The sequence below is a fragment of the Aythya ferina genome (assembly GCF_964211825.1).
Source record: "Aythya ferina genome assembly, chromosome: 2".
In the NCBI taxonomy this organism is placed as follows: Eukaryota; Metazoa; Chordata; class Aves; order Anseriformes; family Anatidae; genus Aythya; species Aythya ferina.
In genome coordinates, this window is record NC_140297.1 from 160,249,345 (window position 1) to 160,266,547 (window position 17,203).

The window sequence follows — 17,203 nt, forward strand, 5'->3', positions numbered from 1 at the left end:
AACCACTGGATTGGACTTACGGAGGACCGACTTTGAACTTTTCAGGACACTTGGGAGGCGGTTCTGAAGGGCAGAGGAGTCAAAAAGGCTGGGCGCTCGTCAGGAAGGGAATCTTAATGGCACAGGAGCGGTCTGTCCCCATGTGCCCAAAGACAAGCCTGTTGGGATGAAGGCCGGCATGGCTCTTCATGGAATTGTGGCTTGAGCTTAGGAGGAAAAAAAGGGATTACAATCTTTGGAAAAGAGGGCGGGCCACTCAGGAGGACTATAAGGATGTTGCGAGGCAGTGCAGGGACAAAATTAGAAAGGGTAAAGCTCATTTGGAGATCAATCTGGCTACTGCCATCAAAGACAACAAAAAATGTTTCTACAAATACATGAATGCAAAACAGAGGACTAAGGAGAACCTCCAGCCTTTGCTGGATGCAGGGGGAACTTAGTTACAAAAGATGAGGAAAAGGCGGAGGTGCTTCATGCCTTCTTTGCCTCAGTCTTTAGCGACAAAACCAGTTGCTCTCTGGATACCCAGTACCCTGAGCTGGTGGAAGGTGATGGGGAGCAGAATGTGGCTCTCCCTATCCATGAGAAAATGGTTGGCGACCTTCTCCGGCACTTGGATGTACGCAAGTAGATGGGGCCAGATGGGATCCACCCGAGGATACTGAGAGAACTGGCGGAGGAGCTGGCCAAGCCACTTACCATCATTTATCAACAGTCCTGGCTATCAGGGGAGCTACCAGTCAACTGGTGGCTAGCAAACGTGAGGCCAACTACAAGAAGGGCCGGGGGGTAGACCCAGGAAACTCTAGGCCTGTCAGTTTGACCTCAGTGCCAGGGAAGCTCATGGAGCAGATTATCTTGGGTGTCACCACACGGCACTTACAGGGCAACCAGGTGATCAGGCCCAGTCAGCATGGGTTTATGAAAGGCAGGTCCTGCTTGACGAACCTGATCTCCTTCTATGACAAAGTGACGCGCTTGGTGGATGAGGGAAAGGCTGTGGACGTGGTCTACCTTGACTTCAGCAAGGCTTTTGACACTGTTTCCCACAACATTCTCCTCAAGAAACTGTCTGATCATGGCTTGGACTGGCGTACGCTTCGTTGAGTTAAAAACTGGCTGGATAGCCGGGCCCAAAGAGTCGTGCTGAATGGAGTCAAATCCAGTTGGAGGCCGGTCACTAGTAGCATTCCCCAGGGCTCGGTACTGGGGCTGGTCCCCTTTAAGATCTTCTTTGATTATCTGGATGAGGGCAGTGAGTGCACCCTCAGTAAGTTCGCAGATGACACCAAGTTAGGTGCGTGTGTTGATCTGCTTGAGGGTAGGAAGGCTCTGCAGGAGGATCTGGATAGGCTGGACCGATGGGCTGAGGTCAACTGTATGAGGTTCAACAAGGCCAAGTGCCGGGTCCTGCACCTGGGGCACAACAACCCCAAGCAGAGCTACAAGCTTGGACATGAGTGGACAGCTGCCAGGTGGATAAGGACCTGGGAGTATTGGTTGATAGTCGGCTGAATAAGAGCCAGCAGTGTGTTTAGGTGGCCAAGAAGGCCAACAGCGTCCTGGCTTGTATAAGAAGCAGTGTGGCCAGCAGGTCTAGGGAAGTGTTTGTCCCCCTGTACTTGCCTCTGGTGAGGCTGCACCTCGAGTACCGTGTTCAGTTTTGGGCCCCTCGCTACAAGAAGGACATGGAGGTGCTCGAGAGAGTCCAGAGAAGGGTAGCGAAGCTGGTGAGGCATCTGGAGAACAAATCCAAGGAGGAGCGGCTGAGGGAGCTGAGTTTGTTAAGCCTGGAGAAAAGGAGACTCAGAGGCGACCTTATCACTCTTTATAAGTACATTAAAGCAGGCTGTAGCGAGGTGGGGGTTGGTCTATTCTCCCACGTGCCTGGTGACAGAACAAGGGGGAACGGGCTAAAGTTACACCAGAGGTGTTTTAGGTTGGATATTAGGAAGAACTTCTTTACTGAGAGGGTTGTGAGGCATTGGAATGGGCTGCCCAGGGAAGTGGTGGAGTCACCATCCCTGGAGGTTAAAAGACGTTTAGATGTTGAACTTAGCGATATGGTTTAGTGGAGGACTTACAATAAGGTCAGAGGTTGGACTAGGTGGTCTTGAGGTCTCTTCCAACCTCGACAATTCTGTGATTCTGTGAGTCTCGCCCCATATGTGTGGTGTCCGTGTGAGGGACAATTCTGTTAAATAATACTGGCCTCAGTAGAGACCCCAGAGGGACACCACTCCTCCCTGGTGTCCACCTGGGCACCAAGCTGTTGAGCGCAACTCTTGAGATGTGACCATGCACGCAATTCCTTATCTGCTGAGTGGCCAATCATGTCTTTCCATGGTAGTGAGAAGGAGCTATGTAAGAGCGTTGTCCAAAGGCTACTAGAACCCCAAGAGGCTTGGGCCCTGATGGCCACTTCAGCCCTGCTCTTTGTTCTTTTTGTCGGGTGAAGTTGGAAGAGCGCTGGGAGAAGAAAACAAGAGGAGGCATCTGAGGATATGGGATGCAGATTGATTTTATTGAGGAAAACATGAAACAGAGTGAGCGTCAAGGTGCATATTCTGAGGAGCCTGGAGGGCGACCACCAGCCTATGTCCCTTGCGTAGAGTAGATTTTCCCAGAGCCCTAAGGTCTCCCTACCCCGTGGTAGGAGCAGCCCCAGATTTCCGGAGGGATTGTGCTAGTGAGCAAGGCATTGCAGCAGAGAGTAACAGCTGTAGGTGGTGGTGCTATGGAAAGGAGAAAGAGGAAGAAAGAAGGAGGTATGTTGGCCATGTTTCCTGACAGCAAGGGCTGGCCCCTTCCTTCCTTGCTGGCTTTCTTGTGCCATGGAATGATGAGAGGCAGCCGGTGAGCCTGTGTGCCATGAGCAGCACAGAGGAGCGTCCTCAGCCTGAGAGCTGGCAGGCACAGTGTTGGAGGCTTCTGTCAGGGGTGTTGGCGTGGGTCCTTAGCAGGGGTAGCAGGCTCTTCCTCCGTTGATGCAGCCCAAGCCTCCAAAGCCAAAGCCTCCAAGGCCAAAGCCTCCGAAGCCGCCGGAGGAGACGGGCACTCCCTGGGCGCTGAGATTGCTGCCCACGGCAGCTGATGCGGAGGATCCAACGGCGGTGTTCTGGGGGAAGGAGCTGAGGATGGGTCCTGGCAGGGTGACCAGCACGGCAGGAGGCTGGATGACGACGCGGGAGTCCTCGCACTGCCTGACACAGGGCTCGTTGCAGCTGTTAGCCAGCGGGGTGGGTCCGCAGGGGCGGCAGATGTCGTAGCAGGACATGTCTGTGGTGTGGAGGGTGCCTGGAAGAGAGCGTGTTTGGAAGGCGGATAGTGTTAGGGGTGTGTGGAGCACTGCTGGAAGAGGCCAAGGGAGCAGGGAGGCCTTGGGTAGTGGGGAGCATAGCTTTGGGGAGGCAGAAGGGCTGCTGAGGCTGGGGGGAGACAGGGAGTAGGGAGATAAGGCTGGTCGGTGGGCAAAGGATGGGAGTGTATTTCAGGCTCACCTTGTTGGTCGCAGGTGAGAAGGCGTTGGGAGGAGTGTGTGAGGGTTCGAGGCACAGGGCCGGCTTTTATGCTGGTCCTTGAGTGCCTTTGGGGCAAGAAACGCTTTGCGCATGACAGCAGTTGGTATGAGGTGCTCTTACATGACAATGCCTGGCGAGTAATGAGGTGGGGTGTGTTGTTCCCACAGCGCTCTGTTGTCCTTTTCTACTGTTGAGGATGTGTCTCTGTGGCCGTGTCAGCAGCTTTTAAGTGAGAGTGACTCTTTGGGTGGCTTTGCATGGAGCGTGTGTTTGAGGGCAGTCGGCAGACGCGGCCAAAGCATGGGAGAGGTGGGGTGTCATGAAGTGAGGTCATGGCGTGTCACTCATGCGGTGCTGCTTGCGGCTGCATTGTTGAGAGGAGGGGGCCCTATTTGCTGGCCTCGCCATAATGCAGGCTGGTCTGGGCTTCCCAGATGTGCTTGGCGCGAGGCTCAGGCATTGATGTCACACTCGTTCCCTCCTTGCCATCCTGCCCTCTCCCAGCGCTTGTGTTCATTCCTCCTCTTTCACCTTGGGTGTACTTCATTGGTTGGTGGTTTGGTGGCCTTTGTGCCTGAAAGGTCCTTTTGTGGGAGAAGGAAGGCTGCGTGTTTTCTTATTGTGTCAGCTTGGGGGTGGTAGTTTGATCATGCGGAGGAGAGGTGTTTGCGACAGCAGGACGTTGTCCTCTCAGGCCTGGTTGAGAGCTTGCAAGCCCTGAGCTGAGGGGCAGTGGTTTGTCAGGGAGACTGAGGCCGAGGTTTTGTGGTCTTGTTCGGTGCTGAGCGTTCAAGGGTGAGACCCTTTCCCTGCCTAGGTTTGATGGTCAGACGCAGGGTTGGGACCCTGCAGCAGGCAGTTGGAGACATGCATGGTGCGCAGGTCCGCAGCCGTGAGCACCTCGTGGATGCGTGGTCCTGGCATGGCTGCCGAGTGGCAAGGCCTGTCCCCATTCGGCTGAGGTGGATTTGGCTTGCTGCTGAAGTGAGTAGTGTTGGTTGCTGAGGAAGATGAAGCAAGGTAGGAAGGGGGGCTGTGCAATGTGGGGGCTGGGTGTGCCATGGTCCGTGAGGCCTACTGCACTGAAGCCAGGAATGCTTAGGGCATGGTGTGGTGTCCTTGCAAGGCCACTACTAATTCTCTTGGAAAGGTCCTGGTGAGTGGGAGAGGCTCCTGAAGGCTGGAAGAGACTCACCCCTCTTCTCTTTTCAAGAAGGTGAAGAAGGAAGGGTTTAGGAAACCAGAGGCTGGTTGGCCTGACTTCAGTCGCTGGGAAAGTTCTAAAGGAAATCCTCCCAGAATAGTGTTGTCGAGCAGATGAAGAACCAGAATGTGATGGGCAGTAGTCAACAAGGATTTACATATTGAAACTCATGCAGGACCCTTCCTAGTGTCTTCTACGTTGAAGTGACGAGCTTGGTGATTGAGGGGAGAGCGGTAGCAGCTGCTCAACATTAGTAAAGGCTGTAGTAAGGGCTTTCTTAGATGGTTGCTCTCGTAATACTCTCAAAGAGAAGCAGACAAAGTATAGGTTAGATAAAGGTACGCTGAGGTGGGCTGAAAAATGACAAATTGCTTAGGTGCAGAGGCTTGTGCTGAGTGGCACAGAGCGGTGTTGGAGGCAAGGACCTAGCGGTGTGGGCCAGGGCTCGGCAGTGAGGCCAGCACTGTTCCATATCCTCATTAGTGAGGTGGGTAATGGGATGGAGTGACCCCGCAGGAAGTCTGCAGATGACCCGAGACTGGGAGGAGCGACTGATGCACGTGATGAATGTGGCATCATTCAGAATGATGTGCAGAGGCTGGAGAACTGGGCAGAGAGGAACATCATGAAGTTGCAGAAGGGGCAAAGCAAACTGCTGCCTCTGGGGAGGACTAACGCCGAGCAGCAGGACATGGTGTTGTCTGACAGAGGGGCAGACACTTTGCCCAGCAGGACCTTGCGTTGCTGTTGGAGAGCAAGCTGATGATGAGTCAGCAATGCAGCCTTGCGGCAAAATAGGCCACCAGGCTCCAGGAGGGCACGGGGAAGAGCGATGCCAGCAAACTGAGGAATGCACTCCGTCATCTCTCCTCAGCACTGGTGAGGCCCCTTGTGGAGTCCTTTCTTCAGTTTGAGGAGCCCCAGTAAAAGATGGAAGCAGACATGCTGGAGCAATTCCAGTGCAGGGCTACCAAGATGCTGAAGGTCCAGGAGCCTCTTCAATATGAGGAGAAGGTGAGAGAGCTGGGCGTTTTCAACCCACAGAGAAAGGTGCTCAGGCTGAATCTCCTCCTCGTTCTAAATCACGAATGGGCAGGAAGGAAGACAAGGGAGCCAGACCACCCGCAAGCTGCTACAAGAAGAAAACACACAGCGTCCATTCTCCCACAAAGGACCTTCCAAGCATAAAGGCCACCAAGCCACCAACTGACGCAGGACACCCAAGGTGAAAGACAAGGAATGAACACAAGCGTAGGGAGTGGGCAAGGAGGATGGCAAGGAGGGAACGAGTGTGAAACCACTGCCAGTGCCTCGTGCCTAGCACATCTGGGAAGCCCAGAGCAGCCAGTATTAATGCGAGGCCAGCAAATAGGGCCCCTTCCTCGCAACAATGCAGCCGCAAACAGCACCGCATGAGTGACACGCCATGACCTCACTTCATGACACCCCACCTCTCCCATGCTTTGGCCGCGTCTGCTGACTGCCCTCAAATGTACGCTTCATGCAGATCCACTTAGAGAGCCACTCTCACTAAAAAGCTGCCGACACGGCCACAAAGACACATCCTCAACAGGAGAAAAGGACACCAGAGTATTGTGGGAATGACAACACACCCCACCTCATTACTTGCCAGGCTTTGGCCTGTAAGTGCAGCTCACGCCAAATGCTGTCATGCGCAAAGGATTTCTTGCCCCAAAGGCACTCAAGGACAAGCATAAAAGCCTGCCCTGCTTGTAGCACCCTTACACACTCCTGCTGACACCTTCTCCCCTGCGAACAACAAGGTGAGCCTGAACTCCACTCCCATCCTTCGCCCACCTGACCAGCCTTGTCTACCCCAACCTCACTATTCCCCCAGCCTCAGAAGCCCTTCTGCCTCCCCAAAGCCATGCTCCCCACTACCCAAGGACTCCCTGCTCCCTTGGCCTCCCCCACCACCGCTCCACACACCCATAACACTCTCCGCCTTCCCAACACCCTCTCTTCCAGGCACCCTCCACACCACAGACATGTCCTGCTACGACATCTGCCGCCCCTGCGGACCCACCCCGCTGGCTAACAGCTGCAACGAGCCCTGTGTCAGGCAGTGCGAGGACTCCCGCGTCGTCATCCAGCCTCCTGCCGTGCTGGTCACCCTGCCAGGGCCCATCCTCAGCTCCTTCCCCCAGAACACCGCCGTTGGATCCTCCGCATCAGCTGCTGTTGGCAGCAACCTCAGCGCCCAGGGAGTGCCCATCTCCTCCGGCGGCTTCGGAGGCTTTGGCCTTGGAGGCTTTGGCCTGGGAGGCCTGGGCTGCTTCTCTGGCAGAAGAGCCTGCTACCCCTGCTAAGGACCCACGCCAACACCCCTGACAGCAGCCTCCAACACCATGCAAGCCAGCTCTCAGGCTGAAGACTCTCCTCTGTGCTATTCATGGCGCACACGCTGACCAGATGCAGCTCATCATTCCATGGCACAACAAAGCAAGCAAGCATGGAAGGAGCCAGCTCATGCTGTCAGGAAACATGGCCAACATACCTCCTTCTTTCTCCCTCTTTCTCCTTTCCTCAGCACCACCACCTACGGCCGCTACTCTCTGCTGCTATGACTGGTTCATAAGCTAAATGCCACCATGGATTGAGATTCTCTCTGCTACTCTCCTCAATAGGACAGGATGTTCTCAGTGCTCTGGGGAAATGTGCTGTAGACAAGGGAGAGCAGCTGGTGGTCACTCTAATAGCACCTCATACCCTGGCACTTGTATTGTGGCTCCTTCCTTTCATTTTTTTTTCCCCCTCAATAAAATCTATCTGCATCCCATCCTGACATTCATCCCCTTCCTTTTTTCAACCCAATGCTCTTTCCAGTTCACCTACTACCAACTCGTTGCTCAAGAGGCCATTGGGTGGGGTTGTAAAGGCTCACTGAACCTCCCCTCTCAAGGATGTCATCACCAACAACACAGGTGGGCACCAGCTGGTTTTCCAGCCCATCATCAATACATATGGATGACCACACTAAGGGTTGGGCACATGTCATGGAATTAGATTTTACACTGCTTTAATAGAGCAGCAATTTAGGATTTATTTTCTATTTTGAGGTATAGATGGTATGATTTTTAACAGCTCTTCATCAATCTTTGATCATCTGAGAATTTAACAGAATTATTTTAATGGGTTTTTCTACAATAGAAACAGTGGCAAAGTTCAGCTGAGACTTACTGCAGGGTTCTTGGGGGTATATAAATTCAGTCATGAACTTCCAAAATACTGCCTGGAGTGAATTACTCGCCCTAATTCCCTGTTGGTGTTTGTCGGTGTTTGTCTGCACCTGAGTCCTCAAGGAGTAAGCCCTGAGATGCACTTTCCCTCAGGGGTATGCTGTGAGGTGTCCCAGCTCAGGTAGAGATTGAGTTTTCAATGCCTAGAGAGCTCATGGGGTTCTTTGCTTAAGACTACTATTTATAGGACCACAAGATGATTGACTGTTATTTGCCATCCTGGCTACAGTTCAGATAAGGCAATTTTGGTACTTTACACCAACCTTGCAATTCTGGTACAGGCCTGGAGCTTCTTCAATATGAAGAGAAGGTAAGAGAGCTGGGCATTTTCAACCCACAGAGAAGGGTGCTCAGGCTGAATCTCTTCCTTGTTCTAAATCCCGGATGGGCAGGTACAAAGACAAGGGAACCAGGCTAAATTCAGTTACTGCCTGCTACCAGGACAAAGGTGAGTGGACGCCACAGAGAAACAATTTCTTTGGAAGGGAAGGAACCCCTTTTTCCCTGTGAGAGTGGTCAAGCAGTGGACCTCAAGCAGAGGTTTTGCATTTCCATTGTTTTTAATATGAGAAACCCAGGAAAGCACATGGTCCAGTACAGCCTCCTGTAGATGCCTGTACTTGACAAGGGCGCTGGCAGTGCATGGTCTCCAGAGGTTACTTCCAAACGGAAGGGATTCTGTGGCTGCATCTGTTGTCAATGTGGGAGTATTATGGTGAGGCCAGCAACTAGGGCCCCCTCCTCGCAGGAATGAAGCCACAAACAGCACCGCACGAGTGACACGCCATGACCTCACTTCATGACACCCCACCTCTCCCATGCTTTGGCCGCGTCTGCCGACTGCCCTCAAATGTACGCTCCATGCAGATCCACATAAAGAGCCACTCTCACTCAGTGAGAAACAGCCGTGATTATGGAGCTGATGACCCAGTGGGTCAGGGACGTCGCAAAGCAGCATACACAATCCACGAGGAGTCTCACACAATACGTGTGGTGTCCGTGTGCAGGACAACTCTGTTAAATACGAATGGCCTCAGTAGAGACCCCAGAGGGACACCACTCCTCCCTGGTGTCCACCTGGGCACCGAGCTGTTGAGCGCAACTCTTGAGATGTGACCATGCACACAATTCCTTATCTGATGAGTGGCCCATCATGTCTTTCCATGGTAGTGAGAAGGAACTATGTAAGAGCATTGTCCAAATGCTTCTTGAACACCAAGAGGCTTGGGCACTGATGGCCACTTCAGCCCTGCTTTTTGTTCTTTTTGTTGGCTGAAGTTGGAAGAGCGTTGGGAGAAGAAAGCAAGAGGAGGCATCTGAGGATATGGGATGCAGACTGATTTTATTGAGGAAAACATGAAACAGAGTGAGCGTCAAGGTGCATATTCTGAGGAGCCTGGAAGGCGACCACCAGCCTATGTTCCTTGCGTAGAGCAGATTTTCCCAGAGCCCCAAGGTCACCCTACCCCGTGGTAGGAGCAGCCCCAGGTTTCCGGAGGGATTGTGCTAGTGAGCAAGGCATTGCAGCAGAGAATAGTGGCCATAGGTAGTGGTGCTACGGAAAGGAGAAAGAGGAAGAAAGAAGGAGATATGTTGGCCATGTTTCCTGACAGCAAGGGCTGGCCCCTTCCTTGCTTTCTTGCTTTGTTGTGTCATGGAATGATGAGCCGCAACTGGTGAGCCCGTGTGCCATGAGCAGCAGAGAGGAGCATCCTCAGCCTGAGAGCTGGCAGGCACAGTGTTGGAGGCTGCTGTCAGGGGTGTTGGCCTGGGTCCTTAGCAGGGGTAGCAGGCTCTTCCACCAGAGATGCAGCCCAGGCCTCCGAAGCCAAAGCCTCCAAGGCCAAAGCCTCCGAAGCCGCCGGAGGAGACGGGCACTCCCTGGGCGCTGAGGTTGCTGCCCACGGCAGCTGATGCGGAGGATCCAACGGCGGTGTTCTGGGGGAAGGAGCTGAGGATGGGTCCTGGCAGGGTGACCAGCACGGCAGGAGGCTGGATGACGACGCGGGAGTCCTCGCACTGCCTGACACAGGGCTCGTTGCAGCTGTTAGCCAGCGGGGTGGGTCCGCAGGGGCGGCAGATGTCGTAGCAGGACATGTCTGTGTTGTGGAGGGTGCCTGGAAGAGAGGGTGTTGGGAAGGCGGACGGTGTTAGGGGTGTTTGGAGCAGTGGTGGGGGAGTCCTAGGGAGTGGGAAGGCCAAGGGTAATGTGGAGCATGGCTTTGGGGAGGCAGAAGGGCTGCTGAGGCTCGGGGGAGAGGCTGCGTGGTCAGGTGGGCGAATGATAGGAGTGGGGTTCAAGCTCACCTTGTTGTTCGCAGGGGAGAAGGCGTCGGGAGGAGTGTGTGAGGGTTCGAGGCACAGAGCCGGCTTTTATGCTGGTCCCCAAGTGCCTTTGGGAAAGAAACCCTTTGCGCATGACAACATTTGGCGTGAGCTGCTCTTACATGCCTAAGCCTGGCAAGTAATGAGGTGGGGTGTGTTGTCGTTCCCACAACGCTCTGTTGTCCTTTTCTCCTGTTGAGGATTGCTATCTTGCGTGCGTTTGAGGGCAGTCAGCAGACGCGGCCAAAGTATGGGAGAGGTGGGGTGTCATGAAATGAGGTCATGACGTGTCACTCGTGCGGTGCTGCTTGCGGCTGCATTGTTGCGAGGAGTAGGCCCTATTTGCTCGTGTCACCGTACTGCAGGCTGGTCTGGGCTTCCCAGATGTGCTGGGCATGAGGCGCTGGCATTGATATCACAGTTGCTCCTTCCTTGCCATCCTGCCCACTCCCTACGCTTGTGTTCATTCCTCATCTTTCACACTGGGTGTCATACATCAGTTGGCGACTTGGTGGCCTTTGTGCTTGGAAGGTCTTTTGTGGGAGAAGGGAGGTTGTGATTTTCCTTCTTTTGGCAGCTTGGGGGTGGTCTGGCTCTTTTGTCTTCGTTCCCGCCCATCCGGGATTTAGAACAAGGAGGAGATTCAGCCTGAGCACCTTTCTCTGCGGGCTGAAAACACCCAGCTCTCACACCTTCTGCTCATACTGAAGAGGCTCCAGGCCCTTCAGCATCTTGGTAGGAACGCTCTGGAATTACTCCAGCATGTCTGCTTCGACCTTCCACTGGGGCGCCTCAGACTGGACAAAGGACTCCACAAGGGGCCTCACCGGTGCTGAGGAGAGATGACGGAGCGTCTTCCTCAATTTGCTGGCAACGCTCTTCCCCATGCCCTCCTGGAGCCTGGTGGCCTATTTTGCCACAAGGCTGCATTGCTGATTTATCGTCACCTTGCTCTCCAACAGCAACACAAGGTCCAGCTCGTCAAGGCTGCCTGCCCCTTTGTCAGACAACACCATGTCCTGCTGCTCGGCGTTAGTCCTCCCTAGAGGCAGCAATTTGCTTTGCCCCTTCTGCAACTTCATGATGTTCCTCTCTGCCCAGTTCTCCAACCTCTGCACATCATTCTGAATGGTGCCACGTTCATCACGTGCATCAGTCGCTCCTCCCAGTCTCGGGTCATCTTCAGACTTCCTGTGGGGTCACTCCATTCCATTACCCACCTCACTAATGAGGATATTGAACAGTGCTGGCCTCATTGCTGAGCCCTGACCCACACCGCTAGGTCCTTGCTTCCAAGACCGCTCTGTGCCACTCAGCACAAGCCTCTGCACCCAAGCAATCGGCCACCTTTCAGCCCACCTCTGTGCCTTTATCTAACCTATATTTTGTCTGCTTCTCTATGAGCGTGTCATGGGAGCAAGTGCCAAAGAAAGCCCTTACTACATACAGGCTTTACTAAAGTTGAGCATCAGGTACTTCTTTTTCCCCATCCACCAAGCTGGTCACTTCAACATAGAAGACGCTGAGGAGGTTCTCGCGTGACTTTCCCTATGTAAATCCTTGCTGACTACTGCCCATCACATTCTGGTTCTTCATCTGCTTGACAGCGCTTTCTGGGAGGATTTCCTTTAGAACCTTCCCAGAGACTGAAGTCAGGCCAACCAGCCTCTGGCTGCGCACACCTTGCTTCTTCACCTTCTTGAACACAGGAGCGGGCTGAGTCTCTTCCAGACTTCAGGAGCCTCTCCCACTCACCAGGACCTTTCCAAGAGAATTAGTAGTGGCCTTGCAAGGACACCACACCGTGCCCTAAGCATTCGTGGCTTCAATGCAGCAGGCCTCACGGACCATGGCACACCCAGTTGCACAGCCCCCATTCCTACCTGGCTTCATCTTCCTCAGCAACCAACACTACTCACTTCAGCAGCAAGCCAAATCCACCTCAGCCGAATGGGGACAGGCCTTGCCACTCGGCAGCCATGCCAGGACCACCCATCAACAAGGTGCTCACGGCTGCGGCCCTGCGCACCATGCATGCCTCCAATTGCCCGCTGCAGGGTCCCAACCCTGCGTCTTACCATCATAGCCTACGCAGGGAAAGGGCCTCACCCTTGGACACTCAGCACAGAACAAGACCCCAAAAGCTCTGCCTCAGTCTCCCTGACAAACCACTGCCCCTCAGCTCAGGGCTTGCAAGCTCTCAACCAGGCCTGAGAGGACAACGTCCTGCTGTCTCAAACACCTCTCCTCCGCATGATCAAACTACCACCCCTAAGCTGACACAAGAAGAAAACACACAGCCTCCCTTCTCCCACAAAAGGACCTTCCAAGCACAAAGGCCACCAAGCCACCGACTGATGAAGCACACCCAATGTGAAAGATGAGGAATAAACACAAGCATAGGGAGAGGGCAGGATGGCAAGGAGGGAGCGAGTGTGAAACCAGTACCAGCGCCTCGTGCCCAGCACATCTGGGAAGCCCAGAGCAGCCTGCAGTACGGTGACACGAGCAAATAGGGCCCCCTCCTCGCAACAATGCAGCCACAAACAGCACCACATGATTGACACGCCATGACCTCACTTCATGACACCCCACCTCTCCCATACTTTGGCCGCGTCTGCTGACTGCCCTCAAATGCACGCTCCATTCAAATCCACCCAAAGAGCCACTCTCACTTAAAAGCTGCCGCCACAGCCACAAAGACACATCCTCAACAGGAGAAAAGGACACCAGAGTGTTGTGGGAACGACAACACACCCCACCTCATTACTTGCCAGGCTTTGGAATGTAAGAGCAGCTCACGCTAATTGCAGTCATGCACAAAGGGTTTCTTGCCCCAAAGGCACTCGGGGACCAGCATAAAAGCCGACCCTGCGCGTAGCACCCTCACACACTCCTCCCGACGCCTTCTCCCCTGCAACCAACGAGGTGAGCCTGAACCCCACTCCCATCCTTCACCCATCTGACCAGCCTTCTCTCTAGCGGCCACTCCACCAGCCTCAGCAGCCCTTCTGCCTCCCCAAAGCCATGCTCCACACTACCCAAGGCCTCCCTAGTGCCTTGGCCTCCCCCAGCTCTGCTCCAAACACCCCCAACACCTTCCGCCTTCCAAACACCCTCTCTTCCAGGCACCCTCCACAACACAGACATGTCCTGCTACGATATCTGCCGCCCCTGCGGACCCACCCCGCTGGCTAACAGCTGCAACGAGCCCTGTGTCAGGCAGTGCGAGGACTCCCGCGTCGTCATCCAGCCTCCTGCCGTGCTGGTCACCCTGCCAGGACCCATCCTCAGCTCCTTCCCCCAGAACACCGCCGTTGGATCCTCCGCATCAGCTGCCGTGGGCAGCAACCTCAGCGCCCAGGGAGTGCCCATCTCCTCTGGGGGATTCGGAGGCTTTGGCTTTGGGGGCTATGGCTTGGGTGGCCTGGGCTGCTTCTCTGGCAGAAGAGCCTGCTACCCCTGCTAAGGACCCACGCCAGGATCCCTGACAGCAGCCTCCAACACTGTGCCCGCCAGCTCTCAGACTGAGGATGCACCTCAGTGCTGCTCATGGCACACGGGCTCACCAGCTGCAGCTCCCTCAGTTTCTTGTTTTCCTCAATAAATCAATCTGCATCCTGAGATTCCTCCTCTTCCTGTCTTCTCCCAATGCTTTTCCAACTTCACCTGACAAAAAAAAACAAAAACAAAAAGTAGGGCCATCAGTGCCCAAGCCTCTTTGTGTTCAAGAAGCATTTGGACAATGCTTTTACATAGTTCCTTCTCACTACCAGGGAAATACATGATGGGCCACTCAGCAGATAAGGAGTTGCCTGCAGGTCACATGCCAAGGGTTGCGCAGAACAGCTAGCTTGTCTTAAGAATTTAGTTGAGTGTTTAGTGTGACTGATGTCTCGCTAGAATGGAGAGACATATATTTGACATTTAGAATAGAATAATTGCCAGAGGTTACTCGGTGAAGCTAAACAGTTGTCCACTTCTTAAGTGATGGTTCAGTGTTGAGGAAACTTTAAGGCTCAGATGCGGAGGATATGCAATGAAGTACTTACATGGTATTGTCTTTGGCAACAAAGCCTGCAACCCTAGGTATCTGTAACACCAGGGAATCTTGGTGTGCTGAGTCTAAAAAACATAGTATGGAGAGTGGAGCAAAGCAAAGGCACTGTGGCCAGACTCTGTGACGTCTCTTCAGGGATCAGGAACCAGATAGTATTGTGGAACTGACAGACTACATGGGCAGCTCTGGCTCAAACTGATAACCAAAGCATGACCTTTTGGTGAACAAGGACTTGTACTCCTGTTGCTTCTAATTTACTAGACTGAAAGTGTATTCTCTTGTTTGTGAATCCGTGATCGTGATTGTGTAATTGTGCTTATAATGCTTATTGCATTAAGTGTGCATGCATGATGGTGATAATTCAACATACATTGAATGTAACCAGACTTATAGTGGCAGGCGGGTTTGCTGAGCAGAACCTTGAGTCAGCAATGCAGCCTTGTGGCAAATGAGGCCACCAGGCTCAAGAGGGCATGGGGAAGAGCGTTGCCAGCAAATTGAGGAAGGCGCTCCGTCATCTCTCCTCAGCACCGGTGAGGCCCCTTGTGGAGTCCTTTGTCCAGTTTGAGGTGCCCCAGTGAAAGCTGGAAGCAGACAGGCTGGAGCAATTCCAGTGCAGGGCTACCAAGATGCTGAGGGGCCCGGAGCTTCTTCGATATGAGAAGAAGGTGAGAGAGCTGGGTGTTTTCAGCCCGCAGAGAAGGGTGCTCAGGCTGAATCTCCTCCTTGTTCTAAATCCCAGATGGGCGGGAACTAAGACAAGGGACCCAGACTAAATTTAGTTACTGCCTGGTGCCAGGACAAAGGGCACGCCTCACAGCATACCCCTAAAGGAAGCGCATCTAAGGGCTGACCCCTTGAGGAGTCAGATGCAGACAAACACCAACAAGGAATTAGGGTGAGTAATTCACTCCAAGGGGTATTTTGGAAGTGCGTGACTGAATTTAAATACCCCCAAGAACCCTGCAGTAAGTCTCAGCTGAACCTTGCCATTCTTGAGCCTTTAAGTCACTGTTTCTATTGTAGCAAATACCATTAAAATAATTCTGTTAAATTCTCAGATGATTAAAGGTTGATGAAGAGCTGTTAAAAATCATACCATCTATACCTCAAAATATAAAATAAATCCCAAATTGCTGCTCTATTAAAGCAGTGTAAAATCTAATTCCATGACATGTGTACACCCCTTAGTGTGGTCATCCATATGTATTGATGATGGGCTGGAAAACCAGCTGGTGCCCACCTGTGTTGTTGGTGATGACATCCTTGAGAGGGGAGGTTCAGTGGGCCTTTACAACCCCACCAGATGGCCTCTTGAGCAACGAGTTGGTAGTAGGTGAACTGGAAAGAGCATTGGGTTGAAAAAAGGAAGGGGACGAATGTCAGGATGGGATGCAGATAGATTTTATTGAGGGGAAAAAAAAATGAAAGGAAGGAGCCACAATACAAGTGCCAGGGTTTGAGGTGCTATTAGAGTGACCACCAGCTGCTCTCCCTTGTCTACAGCACATTTCCCCAGAGCACTGAGAACATCCTGTCCTATTGAGGAGAGTAGCAGAGAGAGTCTCAATCCATGGTGGCATTTGGCTTATGAACCAGTCATAGCAGCAGAGAGTAGCGGCCGTAGGTGCTGGTGCTGAGGAAAGGAGAAAGAGGAAGAAAGAAGGAGGTATGTTGGCCATGTTTCCTGAAAGCATGGAATGGCCCCTTCCATGCTTGCTTGCTTTGTTGTGTCATAGAATGATGAGCCGCGGCTGGTGAGCCCGTGTGTCATGAGAAGCACAGAGGAGAGTCTTCAGGCCGAGAGCTGTCTTCCGTGGTGTTGGAGGCTTCTGTCAGGGGTGTTGGAGTGGGTCCTTAGCAGGGGTAGCAGGCTCTTCTGCCAGAGAAGCAGCCCAGGCCTCCCAAGCCATAGTCTCCAAGGCCAAAGCCTCCGAATCCCCCAGAGGAGATGGGCACTCCCTGGGCGCTGAGGTTGCTGCCCACGGCAGCTGATGCAGAAGATCCAACGGCGGTGTTCTGGGGGAAGGAGCTGAGGATGGGTCCTGGCAGGGTGACCACCACGGCAGGAGGCTGGATGACGACATGGGAGTCCTCGCACTGCCTGACACAGGGCTCGTTGCAGCTGTTAGCCAGCGGGGTGGGTCCGCAGGGGCGGCAGATGTCGTAGCAGGACATGTCTGTGTTGTGGAGGGTGCCTGGAAGAGAGGGTGTTGGTGAGGCAGGGGGTGTTGGGTACATGAGGAGTGGTTCTGGGGGAGGCCAAGGGATTGGGGTGGCCTGGGGTTATGGGAAGTATGGCTTAGTGGTGGCAGAAGGGCTGCTGAGGCTGGGGTCAGAGGGCATGTGGAGAGATAGGCCTAGTGGGGTGGGTGAAGGAGGGGAGAGGGGTTCAGGCTCACCTTGTTGGTCACGGGGGATAAGGTGTTGGGAGGAGTGTGTGAGGGTGCTACACGCAGGGCCAGCTTTTATGCTCGTCCTTGAGTGCCCATGGGGCAAGAGAGCCTTTGCGCATGACAGCATTTGGCATGACCTGCTCTTGCATTCCAAAGCCTGGCAAGTAATGAGGTGGGGCATGTTTTTGATCCTGCAACGCTCAATTTTCATGTCCTTCTCTGGAGGACATGTCCATTTGGCAATGGTGGCACCTTTTACGTCAAAGTAATTATTAGAGGCCAAAGGATTGCTCTTGAAGGTGCATGTCAAAGCGGGCAGAAGACGTGACCCAGGCATAGGAGAGGAGCGGTGTTTTCAGTGAGCTCATGGTGCTGCTCTCATGTGGTGTGATTGCGGCTCTGTTGTGAGGAGGGGCTTCTTGCATGCGCTGGGCATG

At 53.6% G+C, this 17,203-nt stretch overlaps 5 pseudogenes across 5 annotated transcripts; 2 read left to right on the forward strand and 3 right to left on the reverse strand.

Moving 5' to 3' along the window:
* Positions 1-2,956: 2,956 nt before the first annotated feature.
* Positions 2,957-3,277, reverse strand: LOC311431412 (feather keratin 1 pseudogene; annotated as a pseudogene). The gene has a single exon. The product of its transcript is annotated as a feather keratin 1 pseudogene (transcript).
* A 3,457-nt stretch (positions 3,278-6,734) lies between these two features.
* On the forward strand, positions 6,735-7,055 carry LOC311433048 (feather keratin 1 pseudogene; annotated as a pseudogene). The gene has a single exon. The product of its transcript is annotated as a feather keratin 1 pseudogene (transcript).
* A 2,706-nt stretch (positions 7,056-9,761) lies between these two features.
* On the reverse strand, positions 9,762-11,490 carry LOC311432478 (feather keratin 1 pseudogene; annotated as a pseudogene). Its single transcript has 2 exons — positions 11,421-11,490; positions 9,762-10,102 (listed from the first exon to the last, which is right to left on the reverse strand). The product of its transcript is annotated as a feather keratin 1 pseudogene (transcript).
* A 1,968-nt stretch (positions 11,491-13,458) lies between these two features.
* LOC311432912 (feather keratin B-4 pseudogene) lies at positions 13,459-13,779 on the forward strand (annotated as a pseudogene). Its single transcript has one exon. The product of its transcript is annotated as a feather keratin B-4 pseudogene (transcript).
* A 2,448-nt stretch (positions 13,780-16,227) lies between these two features.
* Positions 16,228-16,548, reverse strand: LOC311431415 (feather beta keratin pseudogene; annotated as a pseudogene). Its single transcript has one exon. The product of its transcript is annotated as a feather beta keratin pseudogene (transcript).
* Between the last annotated feature and the right edge of the window lie 655 nt (positions 16,549-17,203).